This window comes from Dermacentor silvarum, chromosome 5 (assembly GCF_013339745.2).
Source record: "Dermacentor silvarum isolate Dsil-2018 chromosome 5, BIME_Dsil_1.4, whole genome shotgun sequence".
Taxonomy (NCBI): Eukaryota; Metazoa; Arthropoda; class Arachnida; order Ixodida; family Ixodidae; genus Dermacentor; species Dermacentor silvarum.
In genome coordinates, this window is record NC_051158.1 from 47037527 (window position 1) to 47052279 (window position 14753).

Genomic DNA, 14753 nt, shown 5'->3' on the forward strand with positions numbered 1-14753 from the left:
CGGCGGGGAGGTTTAGCGAAGCGTTCAATAACTTCGGACACGTTGATGGCGACGTCTCTGTGGGCGTATAGGAGCGCCAGCCTAACCATGCGTTCCTCAGACATTGGAGAGCGCAAGTGGTTTTTTTTTTTTTTTTTTTTTTAGTAATCTCATGTTTGAAAATCTCTCTGGCTGGCAGTGGCACTGGATGGGTGACTAGAATTTGCAGCAGTTTGTACACATGTACATATAACCTGCAGTCTCCATGAGAGAAGGCATCTATTCCGTGCTAAAACCTAAAACACTTTGATATCGTTTCTTCAGCACCACGCTCGACAAGGTAGACGGCCGTCCTCTTGCGGAGCCACAATTCTTGGTCCTTGGTCCCAGCCGACATCGGAACGAACTGCTTTAAAAGCGCTAGTACGCTTTTTAAAAGAAACAGGACTCAGTGAAAAAACTATAGAATGTGCGGACTGATACGCTTCTTTTTCTTTTCTTTTTAATCTTCTCTTGTTTTCTAATCTTTTCTGCCCTTACCCCATCCATCCCCCTGTGCAGAGTAGCCAACCGGACACTTAACCTGGTTATACCCCTCTGCCTTTCACCTCTTATTTTCCTTCCTTCCATTGATATCGTTGACATCCTTGTTTACGTACCTTGCACAAACAGTAAGCTGTTCGATATCAGCAATATCCGTCGTTTCGTCAGCAAGTACGGAGAAGCAGTCTGCAGCGTTCACTTTTGCATCTAGGCTTTCTTTGATAATTTCACCACAAATTTCTATAATTTGGTTTTGTACGTCTGGTTTAAATACGAGGCATTACTGGGGAAACTTTCCAAATGGTTCTTCAGATATGTATAGCCACATCACCTCGCAGCGAAGAAGCTCCCTGGAAATACCAGTATTTTCAGCGGGGGCCTTGCTGAAATCCATAGGACCCTGGTCCCTATCGCCGTGGAGAGCCAGATCTTGCCGCCCGCAAAGAAAGGACTGTCTCAAATTAAATAGGCCGTTGACTTTCTTCTGTTTTCTTTTATTTTAATTTGCCTGCCCTGGTCCAGCTTATCGATCACATTGGGCGCGCTTTCTGAATATGAAGAAAATTATCAGATGCCAGCTGACAGTCACGGTGATATTTAATATTTTCATGTGTGTGGAAGATTGCGAGCGTATGCTTCTATTTCTGGAACGGCTTGGACACGCGCGTTCGAGTGCGTGCATGTTGGCCCAAGTTTATAACAACATTAAACCGAGAAAGTTCCAGAATTAAAAATCAGAAGCACGCCTTTGGAAAGGTCAGTGCACTTTTCGCGTCAAAAGTGTATGAGAACTTTATACCCATCAAGTTTCGGAATTGAAATCCATGCGCTCCGTAGATTCCGGTGCCGCTGCGAGATGCCGCGACGCGCCCGCTCGCTATCGAAAAGTCCTTGAAACTTTGTGCTTGGCTGTGGCTCCTTACGTTATGTGACTCCAGGTGCATGGGAGTTGCCACGAAATCCAGCCCGAGTTCGCAATTTTCGCGCCGAAATGTCTTTTCGAGCATAAAAAAGACATTGTAGACAAAATCCAGAATGATTCCAGGCGCCGGTGGTTGTTTTTGTCTGCGGTGCATGACAGCACGTAAAAATTTCGGGGGGAAGGGGGGGGGGGGGGGTCTGAAGCCCCATCAGCCCCCCCCCCCCCTCCTGGCTACGCCCCTGCTAGCGCCTGATTACCCCAATATCACGTCAACGAATGCTCATTTGTGCCGGCGCGAATGTGCACGAACAGAAAGAAAGAAAGAAAGACTTTCGACAGTCTATGATGGCGAACTTCGTGGTCGATCGGTGGCGAGGTCGCGTGTTCTTGGCTGATCGATTCAGCGAAAGTCGAGCTGCCAGTCGTCTCTCCCACTTTCTCTCTTTCTCCCCTTTCTCTTTCCCTTTTTTTTTCGCAGAATGTTCCAGCCTTGGACACGCATCGCTCACGTGTTCATCAGCTGTTCGCCCGTATACACCGCGCCGCCTTTCGCCACGGCGTCAAACGAGTGCCGAAAACTGCTTAGCAGCGACGGTGCGCTTTTTAAGCATTTGTGCAAACGCGGAAACATTCACTTCGGTGATTGAGCTGCCTCATTTTCTGTTCGCCATAGAAGCGAGCGCGACGCAGTGGAGCATCGTCTATCATCGCCTCTGAGCAGACGAATTCGAATTCGAGCGGTGCTCCGCTCGGACTAGCACGACGACGACGACTAAATTGCCGCGCGACTGGCCTCTCGAGGCACTTTGCGTGTATTCGCGGGTTTCTTTCGCGCTCGGAAAAAAAAGAACCATTTATGTAGCCCGTATTGAGCAACAGAAAGCTGCGTCGGGAGTTTTTCAAGCTGCTCTACAATTGTCTCATTGACACGTTTCATATAATTACAATATTTTAGAAGTTAATATTAATTAAGTCTAATTACGTAATTAGGCGAAATGCAAAAGAAAAATTTATCTCAGTATCTCCAAGCGACGGCAAACATCATTACCTTGGTTCTGTCTAGCTACGTGGCATTTGAATATCTTTAAATCTTGGTGCACGATAGTTGGGACACCATAACTACATAAGACAGTGCTTTTATAGTGTATACCAGTATCATTCAGATAGATAGATAGATAGATAGATAGATAGATAGATAGATAGATAGATAGATAGATAGATAGATAGATAGATAGATAGATAGATAGATAGATAGATAGATAGATAGATAGATAGATAGATAGATAGATAGATAGATAGATAGATAGATAGATAGATAGATAGATAGATAGATAGATAGATAGATAGATAGATAGATAGATAGATAGATAGATAGATAGATAGATAGATAGATAGATAGATAGATAGATAGATAGATAGATAGATAGATAGATAGATAGATAGATAGATAGATAGATAGATAGATAGATAGATAGATAGATAGATAGATAGATAGATAGATAGATAGATAGATAGATAGATAGATAGATAGATAGATAGATAGATAGATAGATAGATAGATAGATAGATAGATAGATAGATAGATAGATAGATAGATAGATAGATAGATAGATAGATAGATAGATAGATAGATAGATAGATAGATAGATAGATAGATAGATAGATAGATAGATAGATAGATAGATAGATAGATAGATAGATAGATAGATAGATAGATAGATAGATAGATAGATAGATAGATAGATAGATAGATAGATAGATAGATAGATAGATAGATAGATAGATAGATAGATAGATAGATAGATAGATAGATAGATAGATAGATAGATAGATAGATAGATAGATAGATAGATAGATAGATAGATAGATAGATAGATAGATAGATAGATAGATAGATAGATAGATAGATAGATAGATAGATAGATAGATAGATAGATAGATAGATAGATAGATAGATAGATAGATAGATAGATATGATAGATAGTAGATAGATAGATATTTCCTCGGTCAACCTTACGCGTTACAGGAATGCGAGTCAACCAAGAAGCTATAACGTAACGGCGGCTCGTCTTGGGAAACGCCGCCGTAATACGGGAAGACGGTTCCCAGCTGGCCGTAATAACCGGTGGGACCAGCGCGCATTGCGACGCACGCACCTATATGCAAGGACGAAAAAATAGCAAACAAGTAGTTCGCCGGAGCTGTAGCAAAAAAAAAAAAAAAAAAAAAATTCACTCCACGGTTGGGGCGGTGACTCGCTGCTGCTGCTGCCACGTGCGCTAGCACCGCGACTGCGACCCATAGCTGCAAAACCGGCCGACCGAAAAACACTGCCACGGGCAGCACGTGTTCCCTTATAGAGGACATCTGCTTGCTCGGACCCGACAGCCGGTCAAGCTGCGCCCTCGGTGCAGAGTACGTGAGTTTCCGGGAGTGTAAGGGCACGAGAGCGCATAGGAAAAACGCGGGCCTTACGGCCGTACGTATATATAATACGTATAAAACGTTACGCACTACGGCAAGCCTTCGTCGAAGAAAAAAATAACAAAAAGATCACGAGGTGGACTTCGCGTTTGCCGGACAGCTGTCGCGCGCTGTTGCTGCCGTGGCATACGAAGTGAGAACTGTCTCCTGCGCAAACTCGCGCGCAATGTTGTAATGAGAAAGGCGAGAGAGAGAGAGAGAGATACAGGGGGGAGGGGGACGTGTGTGTCATGCCTGGTTTGTATTAGTACGCGCGCTCACTGTCGTAACGTAACCGCGCGCGTACGGTGGAGAGAAGAATGAAGGGGGAGGGGGCACGGTGGCGACTCGGCCGTGACGGCTGAGAATGCGTATGACACGCAACGGTGAACCAGCAGCGGTGGATACCGTGCGAGGGACTATGACTGCGGCAAGCCGAGTCACACTGCGGAACGCTGGGTTTCAACTCGAGACCAGCTTGCAACGGGGGCATATTACACGACTGCATCGAAAGCGGGTCTATGGAAGTCCGACGTTATACAAATGCGGTCGGTGTATGAGCGTGCAGGACAAGAGGACCTTTCATATAGTTGTTAAAGATGCACTAAAGAGAAGAATGTAAAACTAAGTTCGATTACTAAGCGGTCTGGCTGAGAACGGAAGCTTAGTGAGTTGGAAAAGTGGCAGGATAAATTCAGTCATGATTTAGAGGTGAATGTGAGAGAAATGCGTTAGGCATTACGTCACACCTCTAATCCCGGGTCCACGAATTCAAACGCGTTCACCGCATTGCAAAGTGTTGTGCAGGAGCTCACCCGACACATGTCCTGCCTCTTTCGGAGTACCCCCCCGTACCGCGGTCTCCTCATAATCGCATCGAGGCTTTGGCACGTAAAACCCTACACAATTTAATTTAATAGTGCAAGTTGACGCATCTCTGTTAGGCGTAATTTAAAGAAAAAATACGCCTCGACATAAAAGCTCTTAGTGCACGTTTCATTGACATTCTTCCCTTGAGAAGCATCACACATCGCCTTATTCCTCGAGACTCCAACGGCTAACAGCTGCGGGTGATGAGGCTTAATGTACTCGTTACAGCTGTTACTTCGCTAACAGAAAGAAGCTTCGCGTCATTTAGATTACAACATTGCGTTGTACCTTACGTTGTCTTTCTTTTCTCATATTTTGATTAATTTTTAATGAAAGTGGGATATTTTGACAACTATGGTATTGCCGGCTTGTACAGAAACATCAAACTTTTCGGTCATCAAGGGACGATTACATGAGGTGATATGAAGAAGTTGCCGCAGCAAAACAATTTCTGCATATTTAAAGAGTCAAAAATAGAAAAATAAAGTAGACCATGTTCTGCAGTTTATGTGATTACATACAAATCAGTTAGGTCAATCCAAACATTGCAAAATAAAAAAAAATGACGGTAGATTTAGCGCATTGTCGGAATCTACGTAAAGCAACATTCTCTTGAAACGTTTCAATGATATGTCGCGCAAATAGACACACGAAAAAAGAAGTGTTGCTTTCATAAACAAAAACCACTAAAACATGTTAAGTGTTAAACAAATGTAATATATATTGCTTTCCACAAAAAAAAGGTTATTTTGACATTTTTTAAAAGCAAATCGGTGTAATGACGCATTGCTTCACGGCCATAGCATCCTTTGTACAGCGAAAGGGCAACTAAGATGGTTTATTGCTGACCTCAAAGCACGGACGTCTTTGCTTCTCAAACTTAGGCCAAACCATGAGAACGCTTTCTCGTTCTCCCAGAGGGGCTTAAGAGGACTGCTTGTTGGGCTAATTGGTATGGATTCGTTATAACTATTTTAAGGCTCCAAATAACACCCAGCACAGAAGAGAAGACAAATAAAAGGGACATAGCGCCTCCCGCTCTATTCCGTTGTCTTCTCTTGCGTATACTGTGTGTTATTTGGCACCTTAAAATCCCAGAGAAGGGGCACAGTGTGACTATACTTCGAACTTCCCGGCAAGCCTGCGTCTTGCAAACCGGTCGCCCTGGTCGACGCCGCTGACGCGACCCTCGTCGCCCGTGCGAGTCGCGTGCGCGCGCCGGACATCTGCGACGCGCTCCAGCGAGCCGCATGCGACGCCGGACCGGCCGGCCGTGTCCGACCGGTCTCCCAGCCACTATCACGCCCCCCCCCCCCCCCCCCCACTTCGAACTTCCGTGGCACCGACAATGAGCACAACCTGGAGAGGACGGCCTCCGCTGAAATAACGGCGACAATGAAACTCGAGAGCGCGCGCGCGCGCGCATACAAACACACACACAAACACACACACACCCCCACACACAAACACACACACGCAAACACACACGAACGCACGCCCCCCCCCAAACAAACACACACATATGCACAAACACATACAAACACACACGAACGCACACCCCCACACACAAACACACGCAAACACACGCAAACACACAAACACACACACGCGCAAACACACGCAAACACGCTAGAAATGTTCCTAATCGAAGTGGTTGTCCGAACAATTGACAAAACAGAAGAGAAACACAGGACACGCGGCACGCGCGTCCCAGGGCAATCTCAACAAACGGAGACGGAAAAACGGAGAGGACCTTTTCTCGGCGAAGACGACAGCGAAAAGGTGAGTAATGCCTCCCGCAGGCTCGCATAATGAACGCATAATAGCGTAGTCCTACTCGTGAGGACACGGCCACACACTTACAGACACGGACGACATAGATATACGGAGCTCTTCTGCGCGGGACCCCCACCATTGTTGCCTCATATACTTGCACACACAAACACGCATATGAGATTGCATTTCGATTTCGACCGAGAATAGAGGTAGAGGGTAGCGGCGGGTATTTCGGGGGAGAGGGGGAGGGGGGGGGGGGCGAGAGAGGTGGCACCGCTCGATCCGGACACGGAGAACGCGCGAAAAAAAAAAAAAAGACAGAGAGAGAGAGAGAGAGAGAAAGAAAAGCTAGGAGTCGCTTTCATTCTCGGCGTCAAGAGACGTTTAGAGTGTTGATGTAAAAAAAAAAAAAGAAAAAAAATCAGGGAAGAGAATAATACCACCTGATCCGTTACGAGCATATGTAGCTGCATAAGGTAGACAGATAGGTTCTGAGCAAGAGAAGAAAAAAAAAAGATTCAGGAGATGTATGCAAAAATGACTAGAAAGAAGAGCGTTGTATAGCATATAACTAATTAACTCAAGCAGGCTGAGAGAAAAGTTGTCGCCGCCCTGTTTCAAATGGGATGCCAGTAACTAATAATCATCATCCTCATAACTCCTCGCTCCCCTATACTCCGCCTCATCATCAATGATGATGATAATGACACCAACTGCATGCACTACTGCGACACCTTTACGTGTCCCCTCAGGCATCCAGAAAAGAACACCAGAAGGACTCCTCCTGATCGATGTGGGCTTGCGGGGCTGACTCAATATAAAAATATTCACGGACATTAAAGAGAAATATTATTAGAAGTGCCATTATTAAAACAGCCTTCTACAATAGAAAAATGCCGCTGAGAAGAGGCTTGGCACGCCTGAAATAACGCAAAACTGGGAAGACGGGTGACCCTCGCGACGCCATCTTGAAGTTCCCGCACCATCTTGGCGTGACGTCATGAATTTTGATGGTGACTGCCCGAGCCCGGTAATTTTTTTATCAGTAAAGATCAATTGCATTGAACTATATAAAAGAGTCAAAGAACTGCACTTGACACGTTTCAACAACCTTTACTCAGCCACGAGAGCCCAAATAACAAAAAAGAAATGGATACTTTGAAATTTGTGACCTGACATTGATTTACCGGCGGTTGGGTTTCGGTGCTCAATTAAAAAAAAATGAGACATTGAGCTTCATTTACTTTTCCAGTAATCAACCTATTATCGCGAAATTATTGAAAACAGAGCTTCTGAAAGCCGATTTTTTAAAACTCATTTAGTCTTTCTCTTAAGTGTCCTTTCACGGAACGATCAGTGGTGGACATTGGGCGATGGCGTATGGCCTTCTCTGTATACTGCGCGGAGTTGGCGAGGCGAAGTACAGTCGACCTCAAAAGTTTGCGGAACACGGTATCCGGGGAGAAAAAAAGCAGGTGTCTTCTCCTGTCTTTCATTATTGTGTCCGCTATAGGATAGCACACCAACCCAGAGGATTCTGCAATCTATAAGTGCTGTTTCCGAGCTACAGATCTAGAGTAAATTGTTGATATATTTTTAAATAGGTGCACGGATAACACCATGTCAGATGCAGGACGATGTGGCGGATTGACATGATTAATTTCTTTTATGTTATAGTATGACGACAGCGATAAGTGAATCTGCGTTCCCATTTCCTATTGAAAGGTTAAGTGCACACTCGCGCACGGCAAAGTTTTGTAATGAGTGACGTTAGACATAGCTTTATGTCGTTCTCGAGAGCAGCAGTCCTCTTCTTTTTTGCGCCCATATATAGTTTATGCCTAAGTAACGGTACACAATTCAACAATGGGCTATTCTTTCAAGGATAAAGAGCCAAGCTACGTACTATAGTAGACAGCACCAAATGTACAACGCCATACGTACTATACGAGTAGCCGATTATATATTGCAGGCTTATGAAATTTTCGAAGTCTTTATCGGCCAAACTATATGAGTGGAATAGAATGTGTAGCTGCAGTCGGTGGTTACCATCGTTTCTTCTGGGCTATTAAAACGCGACCGAAATAAAGTGTTTCATCGCATTGTGAAAACTGCGGCTTCAGCAAAGGCTCGGTAAATTATTCGTATCTTCTTATGAGATCTTTAGGAATGCTAGCTAATTGCCTAGCCAAAGAATACACTGCAACCTTCTGAGTGCTGTTTCAGTCAATCTCTTAAACCTATTTTGCAAATTTCTGGTGAAAAGTGGCCGAAAGCACATTCGCTGGTAGCCATTGCAGAAGAAAGAAGGACGAGAAACGTTTTTATCATATCTATCTATCTATCTATCTATCTATCTATCTATCTATCTATCTATCTATCTATCTATCTATCTATCTATCTATCTATCTATCTATCTATCTATCTATCTATCTATCTATCTATCTATCTATCTATCTTTCTATCTATCTATCTATCTATCTATCTGCCTGTCATTCCATGAGAAAGCTGCCATTAGTCGAGTAATTAAATCATTTACCATTAAAGACTGAATAAAATGATTCGGGAACTAAACCCGCATTCGTAATTATCCACGAGCTGCAGGCGTTCAATCCGGAACAGAATAAATAACTATCAAAATCTTCTAAGCCTGATTAAGGCAAAGAAATATCCATGTCTTCTTTTCTGCTCTCCGTCGGTGAATTCAAGTTTATACGATCGCTCACGACAACGAAAGAACACGTCTCAATGTCGCACACACGCTTCGCAAATCAGTTTTTTTTTTTTTTTCGTGCGCACAATAGACTACCTACTTGGTGGAAACAGCTATGAAAGTTCTTATATAGGTAACGCTGCAAAGAGAACCAGACCGATCCGCTGACTATACCGCTAGTTAAGGCAGATACGTCGCTGCATCACATAGTGAGGCACGCTATGAGAGGATCACGATCTGGAACACCCTGTAGCAACAGTCGTTTGATTCGATACACTAGACCGCATGTGACAGCAACAGCAGCAAATATTAGTTATGCATAGCACGCTTGCTTATAATGTGCCTAACTCTGATGACAGGTACCGAAGGCACTTCCTGTCCCAAGAAACGGCTTAGATGCAGTTTCATGGGAAACGCGTTCTATATATTTTGAGGTGTTTATCAGCATCATCTTGCACGACAAACGAGCACCGATGATACTTCTGGGCTCATCGGGAAACGGGCCCATCGAAATACAAGTCATGGCACCTTGCGCACTTTTCTTCGTTTTTTTTTTTTTTTTTTTAATATGCTAGAAGGCTTCGCGCTCGGCGTTGAGGGAGCACAGATAAGGTATAATTGATTGCAGCGCTCGCGAATGTCGCGCGTGAACTTCGTACTGTACACCACAGTGCATCGAACAAACACAGGAAGCGTTCGCAGGAAGATAGAGACGGAGCGATCAGCAGATTCGTCGTTGGGTAGCGCGGACTAGTTAGCAGCTAGACACAGACGAAGTCTCTTCGCCGAAACGTTCAATCCAGGCTGATGCATATCCCTTGTTCGGACACTTTAGGTACTATTTTTCTGTCTCCCCTTACCCGTTCCCCATTGCAGTGTAGTAGCAAAAAGGATATCTACCTTCCGGTCAACTTCGCTGCCTTTCGAATATCGTTTATTTCTCCATCGCTCCCTCTCTCTCTTTTGATACTCCTAGTGCGTATCGCGCCCGGTACCTTGCGTTCCCCAAAGACGCACTGCACATGTGGGTGTGTGGCTTTGCACAACTCTCTTTAGTCTTCTGCCCTTGTAGAGTTTTAAGCCAGTGTACAGCATTCCGTGCAAGCGACAGTAAAATCCCCGCAGCCCTAACATATAGGTAGACCATTTTCCAAACACCCAAGCTAACTTTCCTGTATGACTCGTCGTCTTGGGGGGTGGAGCTTCGGTACAACCTTGGCGTACTAGACCGCCTGTTCTCACGCTGCCTGTGCCGCTAAAGAGACGGGCGTGATAGCACCATAGCTCAGTTAACAAGCACCAGCAAGGGAAAGAGGAGGGAGAGGGGTTAATAAGAGCTGGAAAGGTTAGAATAGTCAAACGGAGTGCATGCTACTTCGATGATCAGGGCGAAACATGAAAAAAGGGATAATATAAGAAACACAAATGCTAAATAAAGACATATACAAGGCAAAAAATTAAGATATAAACGTCCGACGCGCTCATTCGTGAAAGAAAAAGATAATCTTCGAAACAAACTAGAAATAATACGTAAACTGAGAGTATACTCTTCAAGGCTTGATTAAGGCCTGTGTGACCCAAAATTGTTATTTTATGTTTCCTTTGCTGAGAATGTCGTGTTCATGGCTGTGAGATTAAATTGAACAAAGTGCGGAGGTGAGAGGGCGTCGGCTAAGGGTTTTCATGTGCTACTCCCCCCCCCCCCCCCCCCTCCCTCTTGCTATCCATGGCCTGTCAGGTCTATTCCCTGTGCATCGTCGTCCCAGATCAAGCAGGCGCGCATCCTCCCAACAAGTAATGAGAACTCTGTTAACAGTTCTATACAATACTTCAATATTCGTGGTCGCATAGTTACACGGACTCCACATCTAGAATGACATTATGCAGTACACAATAAACTGGCTGAGGCGTCCTTCTGTTTTTTTGTCGGAAAGCGTTCCCTAATCACTCCACACTCAGGTTAACACCGCCGCGTCGCCAACAAGGCGCAATCCTGAGCACCGCGGGAGGTGCAGATTTCTTCCGGGGGGTCGTGTTATCTCTGCAACACCGCGGGACGCCCTCCCCCCCCCCCCCCCCCCCCCCATATGTAGCACTGTCGCGGGGTTCCGAACACCAGCAATTACAACCGTGCGCCCAGCCGGTATATATACCGACCGACTGGCCACGGCAGTGTCCATCACCCTCCTCTCCCCGACTTCCTCCTTCTCCAATTTCCTCCCAGTGGCCGCCGGCCAGCGCTCATGGAAAGCCCCATCGATCCAGGAGGTGAACAAACACCTCCCCCCCCCCTTTGTGTCGTCGTCGCACGGCTCGGCAGCGGTGACACGCGGCATCATGGCGCTTAGCAGCACCGGCGGCCAGACGCCTGCAGCGCCGTCGGCAATATCCCGCTGCTCAAAAATGGCCGCCCTTCGATCGTACATGGCGTCCATCGCGGCGGGAGGGGGATGCTGCGCGGCCATCATCAGCTGCGCACGCTGGTCCCGTTTCTTGAGTGCGGGATGCGTTAAGGGTCCCGTAAGGGTTGACGCGCGCGAGTTCATTTTGGCGCAGGCGAGAGGACCATTAAAGGCTTAACGCCAGTATGAAGCAGACGAGAGAAGGTTTGCTCAGTTGTCGTCTGCAGATGGTACATACAGCCTGTTGGTCTGCCCAGATGACCAATACCGGAGCAGCTTAAAGGCTATGAACGCGACCATAATTACACGGACTGTCGATCCTTTCATGTTCCCATATGACCCACTGAATACCTCTCTCCTCCACCACCCCTCCCACCCCGGTCTCCTACCAACACGCTAAAAATCTCGCGGAAAAAAAAGAAATGCCAAGTCAATGGCGTCGTTATCTATTGCCTATTTATTGTACACGAGACACGATTCTTGACACCACCTCAAGAAGTCGACTAAGACTTACGTACGCTTTCATGAACAGGGTGGCCGTAAATAGTGGAACAAATATGTCGTAATAATCGAATGCTTTATCAAGAACCTCGCGACTTCCTCCGAGACCACGCTAGCGCTATCTTCGCTGCAAGGCCGGACAAGGCCTTAGAGGCACATTACCGGGTGAAACACTGACTGCATTGTCTGGTTCTCGCTCATCCATACGGAAAGATACCAGCCTTCAGGACGCGCGAGCCATCCTAAGCGTCCCATAATCGATCGGCCTTCATCCAGACCGCTAGATATATGTTTCATCAGCCCTAACCTGAACTCGCAGTGGCCAATTACGAGGTCGTTTATCGCAACGTATTGCTCGATACACCAGGGGGGGAAAGGCACATAAAACCGCCTACACAGAGGCTTGGTTTCTGTTAATCCGTGCGACGTAACGCCTTGTTCTGAACCTGATAACATTTAGGCCTCGGAAGCGGAGTCAAGAACAATCATCAACTTGAACTTCATGTCACTGAAATTAATACTACCGGGGACATACGACTTCGTGTTCAAGGAAACATAACTCACCTTGCAGTGGGAGGGCAGTCTGTTTAGTCCTAGTGGTCCGACGACGGGAATCCGACAGCTACGGCCGCAGGCAGCCACATTGCGGCGGCAAGAAAATGGTAGCAGCAGGTGCACACGATGTCTTGGAATAACGTCTCCTCTGGCAACGCGCACCTTTACTTCACCGGGAGAACCACAATAAGCCAATCCACAGCTGCTGTACAGGAACAACCGTAGACTCGGAACTCCAACAGGCGACGGGCCGCGAGCCTTCCAGACGACACCCCCCCCTTTCTTTTTGGCGTCCGCGACAGGACGGCACAAATCACGGCAATAGTGATGTTCCCTTCTCGCAGCGTAAGCCTAATTCGTACGCGGCACCGACGAATGCACTAAAGGCGAAATTCTGATTAGAGTCTCTAAAGGCTTGAGAGACCGGCGGACGGCAAATGAATGGCTAGAGGAAGGAAGCAGCAGCAAGGGCGACGTGGCGGCGACGACGTCGGCCGTCCCGTCGAACAGAGCTGAGCGCTGCCAACGTCAGCAATCCGGATTTTTTTTTTCACCGGTCAGGAATGCAGCAGCAGCTTTCCACGAAAGGGATGGAAAGGAAGAGAGCCTGGAAAAAACAAGGGCTTCAAAAGAACATCGCGAGAGGGCAGCAACATCCCCCCCCCTTTTTTTTTTCGCGGGAACCTTCCCGAAAGAGGGAGAACGTGGACAAGCTGGCAAAGAAAGAAAAAAAAAGTTAAAAGCGTATCGCTGCCAGTAGCGCCACCCAGCCAATAACGGCGTACGTCGCGATCACGACATTCTGCCATTGGCTGGCGGCAAGGAGAGATTAATCGAGCGGGGCGGGGCTTGGAGGAGAGCGCGGCGGCGAGGGTCAGAGGGGGGAGAAGGTATGGATGAAAATTCAATGGCGGCGGCAGCGACTGAACGATGCGGATGCATTTGTCGACTGGTCAAGAGCGTCATCCTCGCGTTCTCCGTGGCGTACTTCTTTTTAATATATTTGTTTACGCTCGCCTCTCTAACCTGGACAGCAGGGAAAGCGGCAATTATCTGCGTGGGTTTCTGCATCGTACGGCACGTGTGATCCCAGCTAAAGGTCATTGTTATAAAGGGGGGAGCCCCGCGGATGCCAGGTGCCGAGCAAGCGTGCCACGCATCAGCGAACCCGCGTGGCTGCGCGCATGCTCCGAAAGTGAAAAGGGGGGGAATCCGTGCGCCAGTGACTACGCCGATCCGGGAAGTCGCAGCAGGGCGCCGTTTCTGGGAATTATGCAGTTGCGTCCCGAATTCCTCGCTGCGAAATCTCTGAAGTTGTGGAGGGCGGCTCTACGATAGGGTATACCCGTGCAGAGGCGACCGATTGCTCTGTCTAATAGAACTGCTACTAGTTCGATATAACACTCTAATGGCACGCTGAAGGTGTTCAGCTAATCAGCGTAATTTCAGTTCCGTGGTTAAGGGACGAGTGCATTTACCTATAGGCCGCAAAGACACGGCGGACGGTGGTCATGAGAAAGAAATATACAGAAAAACAAAAAAGGGGGGGTTGACCTGCATTCGGTACGTACTGCCTAACTTATGGGTTAGAAAGACGACAATATTAGGGATCAGACGCGAGTAACAGGTATTTCTAATTAAAATTGATTATCCTGATAATTATTCTACGATAATCTGCTGGCCACCCTAAGCGGGAACATGGTACTTGCCACCCGCCGGTCAGGCACTTACCCCCATATTCACAAATGCAACTTAAGTTCAAGCCCATGCTTAACTTGATATAAATGACGCTTGGCGTAAACGTGCCCAAGACGCTCATTGCGTTTCCTTCGGTGCGTTCACTGCAGGCGTCATTTAAATCAAGTCAAGCATGGGCTTCAAGTTAAGATGCATCTCTGGATACGGGAGTTAGTGTACAAACCACGGAACAGCTTGTGCCAATACAGATATGCTTTGCATTATAGAACACACTACGGAAGCATTATACGAGTATAGCTCTATAAACAAACAGTAATGCCAAACTGCCCCA